Source organism: Budorcas taxicolor, chromosome 20 (genome assembly GCF_023091745.1).
Source record: "Budorcas taxicolor isolate Tak-1 chromosome 20, Takin1.1, whole genome shotgun sequence".
In the NCBI taxonomy this organism is placed as follows: domain Eukaryota; kingdom Metazoa; phylum Chordata; class Mammalia; order Artiodactyla; family Bovidae; genus Budorcas; species Budorcas taxicolor.
The window spans coordinates 11,579,752-11,588,393 of record NC_068929.1 but is presented as its reverse complement, the minus strand read 5'-3'; the positions used below and the strand labels follow the sequence as shown (position 1 = coordinate 11,588,393).

General features: G+C 50.1%; 1 pseudogene; it reads right to left on the bottom strand.

The window, feature by feature from the left end:
• Window positions 1–5,549: 5,549 nt before the first annotated feature.
• Window positions 5,550–8,364, bottom strand: LOC128066271 (synaptopodin 2-like protein; annotated as a pseudogene).
• Between the last annotated feature and the right edge of the window lie 278 nt (window positions 8,365–8,642).

Here is an 8,642-nt window from a genome sequence, read left to right as displayed (position 1 = left end):
AATTTGTTTGCATATTGAGTGCAGCACTTTTACGGCATCATCTTTTAGGATTTGAAATAGCTTAGCTGGAATTCCATCACCTCCACTAGCTTTGTTCATAGTGATGCTTTCTAAGGCCCACTTAACTTCACATTCCAGGATGTCTGGCTCTAGGTGAATGATCACACCATTGTGATTATCTTGGTCGTAAAGAAGGCTGGGGCTGAATAATTGATGCTTTCAAACTGTGATGCTGGAGAAGACTCTTGAGATCCCCCTGGACTTCAAGGAGATCAAACCAGTCAATGCTAAAGGAAATCAACTCTGAATATTCATTGGAAGGACTGATGCTGAAGCTGAAGTTCCAATACTTTGGCCCCCCGATGCAAAGAGCTGACTCATTGGAAAAGACCCTGATGCTGGGAAAGATTGAGAACAGGAGGAGAAGGGGACGACAGAGGATGAGATGGTTGGATGGTATCACCAACTCAATGGGTATGAGTTCGAGCAAATTGCCAGAGGTGGTTAAGGACTGGGAGGCCTGGTGTGCTGCAGTCCATGGGGTTGCAAAGAGTCGGACACGACTGAGCAACTGAACCAAAAACAAAGGCTTTGAGCAGTAGAGTTCTCAGGTTATTGAACTCAGCATATTGGCAGAAAGGAAGTCTGTTTTCTTAAACACTTAAATGAACAAGTGTTTGTCAACTGATCTTACAAGGGTACCCAGCCCATTTCTGGCAGGATTGGTGCCTTTCTTTTGTTCTCTGCTAGCAATCAGTTCATCTTTGCTCTAATGTTAATTACATGACATTGGCTGTTTCATTGTATGCTTCCTACTGTAGGGCAGGAGTTTCCAAGGGCAAGGACCCTGAACTACTGTGGGTGAAAAGTCCCTTGGCTTTTGGGAACAAATGGGACCCAGAATACAGGAGGAGAGATGGATGAGGGAATTGGAGGCAGAACCAGAAAGGTAGAGCTCTGAAGGCCTGATATGTGACCAGTTGATGTTATGAAATGTTGGTTTCAAAATAAGGAATGAAGTCTTTGTTCAGAATGACATGATATCTTAAGGATGGGGTAATAAAAGGAAAGAACCATAGTCATTCTTTCCAATAGTTTAATGTAGTTAGAAAAGGGAAATGAATTAGTAGAGCATAACTTGGCATGAGCTCATTTCAGAGATGGGCAATGGATGTGGTCTGGAGCTGATATTATAGACTGTCCTTCAATAATCACTCATTTGCTGTGATTAAGTTTACTGGGTACCTTCCACACCTGGGATATTTTGTATGGTATCGGTGCTTTACTAAATGCTTTGTCAGCTCTCATCTAAAATGAGGTTTTCCCCACACGTATGTAATATAAATTTACAGGCACACAGCTAGACAAATCTGTAATACACACGGGCACATACACATGCGCTGAGTCAGGGGACGGCATATTTTCTGTAATTTGGCTAATAGACCTGCTTGCTCCAAACTATGGGCCCTGCCTTTCTTCCTCTATTTGTGTCTTTGAGTCAGTGTTTCTGAATCAAGGCATGATTTGTTGATAGGGAAGATCAAGGCTTTATATCCACGACCATCATTACCATATTAACCTGGATTATATCACTCCATTAGTTAGCTTTCACCTACTGGAAGATAGGAATGTAAAGAACTAGGAGATGAAAGGTAAATGTGTATGTGTATATGCTGGGAGTGCGGTTAAGATAAACTAAATTTAGTTGCCTTATGAGAAGTCCTAAGGTGATGAGGAACACTGATTAAGCATGACCATGTATTTGGCCTTGATATTATTAAATAGATTTATTTCTTACAGTTCTGAGGCTAGAGGTCCAAGTTCAGGTGCTAGCGTGGTTGGGTGAGGGCCCTCTTCTGGATCACAGACTTCTCATTGTGTCCTCACCTGGCAGGAGGGGCTAGGGAATGGGCACTCATTCCATTCATGGGGCCTCCACGCTCATGACCTAAGAACCTCTTAAAGGCCCCATCTCCTAACCCCATCATCTTTGGGGTAAAGTTTTCAGCATACGAGTTTGCAGGGGAGACACACACACTCAGGCCTGCACTCACACCTGTGTATTCTGTTGATGCAAACGCTTTCCACCTCTAGAGTAGGTAGGGAGTGGTTCAGTCCATGGCACGTGAAGATCTGCCTTGATGTGCTGTTTACTTCTTTGCTTCAGGTTCTGCAAAGTGTAGCCTTTAGTTCCTAGTTCCTCTCTAACAGTGCATTTTTCAGAATAATGGGCTCAGTGTTGCTTTAGGGAACACACTGTTATGTGAGAACCATAGAAAACATGGTCTGAAAAGGGGACTTCTCATTTTCCTGAGGACTTGAGTAAATAGTCAGAGGGAAAGGGCCAAGTTCTACCTGCCTCACGGCAGGCGCTGCAGGTTTTGGAGCACATCCAATCCTGAGAGCCGCCCGCTTGTCCAAGTTCAGGTTGACAGAAAGACAGAGCCTTGTTTTTTGGTCTCCCTTGGTGAGGACTATCAACAAGGAACTTATATGCCATGAAACAGAACCATTCACTCCAATAGAAGATATGCATATTTGAGTATTAAGTTCTTTTCACCACGTTTTTGAAAAATTGAAGTAAAACTAGTATTCTATTTTCATTTTTTTTTTTAATAGCTAAAGAACATTTGTTTTTCACCAAGGCTTTATCTTGAGGATGTAACTAAACTGCACCACCACTCCCCACCCCAATTTGAAGGAGGATTAGTACAGTGGATGTTATAAAGCAGGTATGAACAGTTTAAGGGGCTGGAACCAATATTAATTGACAAAAAACAACTTCCATCTAAATCATCATAAAAATGTTTAAGTAAAAAAAAAAGGGAGGGAGGGGGCAAAGGGGTTTTCAGACTGAACAAGATCATCACATTTTATCTAATACATTCAATTCTGGCTAGGGTATGCCAGAATGGAAACAGGGTAACTGTAAAACAAAGCTTCCACTACAGCACACTGCACACACCTGTGTTCCAAGCCCACCCCCATTCCCCTAATGCTTCCAAACTCAACTGTTTCCCAGCCTGTTGGGCCTGTCTACGAAGGACATAGCTCTTCTCTTTAACCCAGTCTTTGTTATAAGGCTGGCATGTCTGGGTATCAGCTTGGTAAACAAGGCAGCTGAGGTCTGCCAGGTCATCAGTAAAATCAAACAACTGACTGATATCAAATGTGATAGAGGGGCTGTTGGGATTCATTCTCTTCAGATGTTCTTCATACATTTTACAAACACCTTCCATACGCTCATTCACAGATTCATAGCGTAAGTTCTGCCTTCTGGCCTCTTGGTAGGCTGTACCAGCAAGATGGTGTGAGACATCGCGCCAGTCTCCCGCTGCAGCCGACTCTGCCGCCGCACACGAGCGTATCCCTCTGTTTTAATTTTTAGCTGAAAATCAACATTAATATATGAGTTGGGTAATTAAATGATAAATGAAAATATTAGGAATTTTAATGGTAGATCTGAAAAGAAATTATGTGATGATGTCCTGGGGGATTGCATCAAGGATAGTATTATGTAGTTAACGGGTATGACTTTCTAGAATGTAGGAACTCTCCCATGAGGAAGGCCCTTTCTGGAGGAGACTTGAAGTTGGCTAGGCTCTCTTTTCGGAGAAGGCAATGGCACCCCACTCCAGTACTCTTGCCTGGAAAATCCCATTGACGGAGGAGCCTGGTAGGCTGCAGTCCATGAGATCACTAAGAGTTGGACACGACTGAGCGACTTCACTTTCACTTTTCACTTTCATGCACTGGAGAAGGAAATGGCAACCCATTCCAGTGTTCTTGGCCTGGAGAATCCCAGGGACGGGGGAGCCTGGTGGGCTGCCGTCTGGGGTTGCACAGAGTCGGACATGGCTGAAGCGACTTAGCAGCAGCAGCAGCAGGCTCTCTTTTGAAGAAAAGGCACATCCGAGCCATCAGGAGCAGAATGGAAATCTGCCCAGATTTCTAAGAAGAACATGGCACGTTTCTTCAGGATGCAGGACTGTTCCCGTTTTGGGACATTTAACATGCTTGGTCACTGGGTGCCAATGGCCAAGGTCTATACTCATCAGCACTTCGAACATTCTCCTCTTTCCCCTTTCCTTGTAAGTATGCACAGGTCTCCACCAACATGAAAAGACCAAATTATCTAACAAAAGCCCTTCATTTTCCTCTTCACTGCAGTAAAGGTGATTCCCCATAACCTTCTAATTTCCAAAGACCATGGCCCCTTCTGAGTCCTCATTCCCCCTGACCTCACTGCAGTCCCTCATGAGCTCTACACAGTTGTGCACTACTGTTATTTAAAATTACGTATTTTTGGCTCTGTGCTGATTCTTCGTTGCTCTGAGTGCTTTCTATGGTTGCAGTGAGCAGGGGCTATGCTCTAGATGCTGAGCACTGGCTGCTCATTGTGGTGGCTTCTCTTGTTGAAGAGCTTGGGCTCTAGGGCGTGTGGGCTCAGTAGTCGTGGCTCCCAAGCTCCAGAGTACGGGCTCAGTAGTTGTAGCCCATGTACTTAGTTGCTCTATGGCGTGTGGGATCTTCCTGGACCAGGGATCGAACCCGTGGTCCAATCGAATCCGCATTGGCAGGTGGATTTTTTATTTTTTAACCACTGAACCACCAGGGACGCCCACAATTATGTATTATTGAATTATTGTTTAAGCTCTTAAATTGCTGCTGAACTCATGTGTTTGAACTTGTCTCTCTGTAAATGTCTCGAGGGCGGGATCTTATATTTCTCTTTGTCTTTAGTAATATTCAGGACAATGTATTTAATATTTAATTTGTTAGTTGAAGATTTTTTTGGTAACTCATTGCACTGTTTTAATATTTAATCTGTAGGAAATTCTTTTCTGTTTTAATCTTGAATCTCCACTGCTGATTTAACATCCTAATTGTATATGTGATAGAAATTTGTAGTTCTTCTTTTTTTCTTTCTTAATCAGGGCAAAGGTGAGACCCAGATTGGGTCTTTATTTAGACTGCTCCTCTTAGTCTTGCCTCAGACAGAAGAGCACATCTGTGTTCATGCACACACTTGCACATACAGACACATTCACAGACATACCCATGCCTAGGAACATACCAGCCGAGCTGGGAAAGAGTGAGGAGCTGCGAGCGACTTAATGCAAATAGGGGTCAGTTCAGTCCCTTTGCTGCCTGTCTGGTGGTGAGCTTCTCGCCTGAGGTCTCGGTAGTAACTTCCCCGTGTGTTTCTCATTGAATGTTAAAACAAGGCCCATAGAAAAAGGCACAAATGTAGAGAAATAGAGACCAGCACAGGAGTGTAGGTGAAGAGACCTAAAGACAGAGATCCAGGCAAGGAACTACAAGGAGAAGCACAGATACTGAAGCAGAGAGAGTAGGCCGGAAGGCAGCAGGGAGGTTGGGAGCCAGGAGGAAGCTGGGGAACAGGACACCAACTCCTAAACTATCTCTGGCAGGGGGAATTTAGCTTGCTTGGGGGGTGGGGTGGGGCAGGGAGAACGTTGGGAAGGAGAAGCAATTTTAGGAACTGGATGTTCCACCTCCCCTTGGGCCTGGGAGCTGTGCCCTGTTCAGTGGTGGCCTGCCCCAGGCCTCCACACATGAGCCTGCCATCCTGTTCTGGTAGCTGAGAACTGGGGCCTGGCTACTTGGAAGCCACAGGAGCTGGGGGAGGTCCCAAGACCCCTGGGAGACTCTGGAAGAGGGGGTGGGCTAAGGACAGGGGCTGAGGCCAGCTCTGTCCTCCAGATGGGCTCATCCAATGTCGTGGCCGCTCTGGGGGCAAGCACAGTGGGGGCCAGGGGTTCTGCAGTGGGCTGGGGCGCTGGAGTTGAAAATCCGCGGATCTCCTGGACTCTGGCAGTTTTGGGAGGCCCTGAGGAGGTGGGTCCAGGAGTCGGGAGAACCTCATCAAAACAGAACATGGCAGTTTTAAGTTGGTAGGGCTGGTGCCGCATGAAATCCAGAGCCTTGATGCCCTGCTTAGGGGCTCCCGAGGCCCTTGGGATTGGGTCTTAATAGGGAGAGTTCGGGCAGCTTGGGAAAAAGGGTGAGAGCAGTGGGTTGTAAGCAATAGGAGGTGGAGCACGTATATTGGGTGAATATTTCCAGGAAGAGGGCAGTGAGGGGGTAGGAGAAGGGTTTCTGGGCCGAGGGCCAAGGCCAGGACCAAGTGGAGCTTCCACCATATACCTGTCCGCTCGGCTCTGAGGTATGGCAAACAGCTCCCCTCCCCTCCCCTGAAGCCTTGGTGTTTCAGGGATTTCAGCAGAAGGGGCTGCCCCGTTCACTAACCCATCAAGGAATCCTCGAGAAGGGGGCTTAGGAGCCACTGGGGGTGGAGTCTTAGGAGTCGTATGGGGTGGGGTCTTGGGAGCCATTGGAGGCGGGGTTTTAGCTGTCACGTGGGGCAACGTCTTGTAACTCCTGCCCCCTGGTGGCTGCATGAAGTTGCAGACTTCAGCCCCGAGGCTCAGAGCATCCTCTTCTGGACCAGATTCTGCGCCCTCAGCCCAGGGTTTTTCATCCAGGTTTTGCACCAACGATTGCAGCTCGGGGTTGGGCGAGTTCGTCATCTCCTCATTTCCTGACCGGAACATCTGCTTTCGGGTTCCCCGACACCGGGCCTCCTGGAGGATGCCCGTGCGAGTAGCTGGCACGGAGATGCGTTGCTCCCGAGCGCTGGGGGGCTCAGGGGCTGCGGAGCTAGGGGTAGGCGCTTCTGGGTGCGCAGCAGGTCGCAGAGGTGACGACAGAAAGATAGAAGTGGTGGAGGTCATGGCAGCTCTGCTAGCGGGGTCGGGGGTCTCTGGGGCTCGGCCTGGTGTAACAGGACGATTAGGGGCTGGGATGTAGAGGGAGCTGGTGGCCGTCACGGGGCCGGAGGGGCGTGGGGTGCTGGGGGAAGCGGGGACTGGCACATGGCTGGGAACCCCTGAAGTGAAGCTGGGCACAGGAAAGGTACCCTGCGGAGGAGACAGGAAAGGCAGTGGGGCGGCGCTGAGGCCTCCCAGGCTCTCATTTGCCCTCTTGGGAACTAGGGGCCGGAAAGTAACTGGGGTGGTACCTGACCGCTGCCCTTGTAAACCGGGAGTAAAGGGCCTAGCTGAGCGGTTAAAGATGCTTGGAGCTGAGGTAGAGGTTCCACAGCCAGGGAGGAAAGGTCTGGGGGCTGGCTACAGGGCTAGATGGGAGCAGAGCCGCCTCTGGCGGAGCGCTTTGTGGCCGAGGTGGAGACTGCAGGCCCTGCCCATTGAGCGTGGCCACTGGACCTTCCTGGGCCAGCTGCTAGGTGATGGAGGCTGCGCACTGGCACTGCTGTTCAGAGTTGGCCCCTCGCCCGGAGGCCTCACTCGGCTGCTCTCCCAGCCCCCGGCCCTCTGCTGTGCCTGAGCTCGGCCTGGTAGCTCCGTGTCCAGGTAGGGGCTGTCCCAGTCGGACTGGTTGGTGAGGCTGCGGGCGTAGGAGAAAGCCTCTTCGTCCAGCTCGGATTCACTGGTTGGAGGCAAGCCATTCTCCTCCTCAGCGCTGGTCCCGACGGCAGCCCCAAAGCTCACTAGCGGGTATTTCTTGGCTCTCTGCGGACGTTTCTTAAACATCAGTACCCCCTTGGGGGTTGGGGGCTGCGGAGAGCAGGGAGGCAATCATCCGGCATTTGGTCTTGGCCTCCTTCACACTCCTCTCTTGGAGGCTCTCTGCCCTTTGTAGCTTGGCTTGTTTGGCCTTCTGGGTATAGGTGGTGGTAAGATCTTCTGCCGCTGGGTAGGGAACAGGCCCCACCATAGGGGTGAGATGAGGGCCAGGCCGGAGGGGGCCATGGGGCAACAGCAGGGCCTCGGCAGGGGGTGGCTGAAGAGTTGTCCCATCCTCCCAAGACGGGGAGTTCACACGACTGTCACCCTGGCTGGGAGGGCCAAGGACAGCAGGTGCTGGCTCTGCGGGGCTGTCAGACAGGTAGACCTCATCTGGTGGGGCTCCTGGAAGGGTGGGCCTTGTGGGGCCTCGGCAGCGGGGTCTCTGGGGCTTTTCCTGAGTGGCTGGGCCGTCAGCATCACTGTCTGTCTCCCCTTAGTAAGCCTCACTGTCAGGGGGCGAGAGGAGGCGCCCGGGCTGGAGAGGTGGGGAACTGGAGCTCCTGGGTGCTCGGGACTCTGGAGACACGGGTCACAGTGCCTGAAGCTCACCCAGGAATGGTGGTCACACAGGCCCCTCGTCCTCTACCTGCTGCACAGTGAGGACAAGCTGACTCCCTGATACATCAACGAGGCTTGTGGCACTGGCATGAGAGAGGCTGGTGCAGGAGACCCCATTGGTGGCCAAAAGCTGATCCCTCTCTTGGCGTCCTCCTCTGCCCGCCCAGCTCCATCTTCAGATTTTCCTATGCATGAGCACACACGTTAGGACCGGAAAGATGGTGAACTATGCCTGGGCAGGGCAAAGCCAGAGGAAACTCTGGTGGAGGTCCATTGCAGTCCTGACGTGCAGATCGGTCGTCCGACTATGGTGCCAGGCAATCTGTGTGACTTAATTCCATCCTCTCAACAAGTTATTACAATGGCATTCCTCTTTTCTCCATTCTACGAATGAAAGAAACTGAGGCTGAGATTAAACTACCCAAGTTAGGGAACTGCAGGGACAGACCTTGAACACATGCTGCCTAGAAG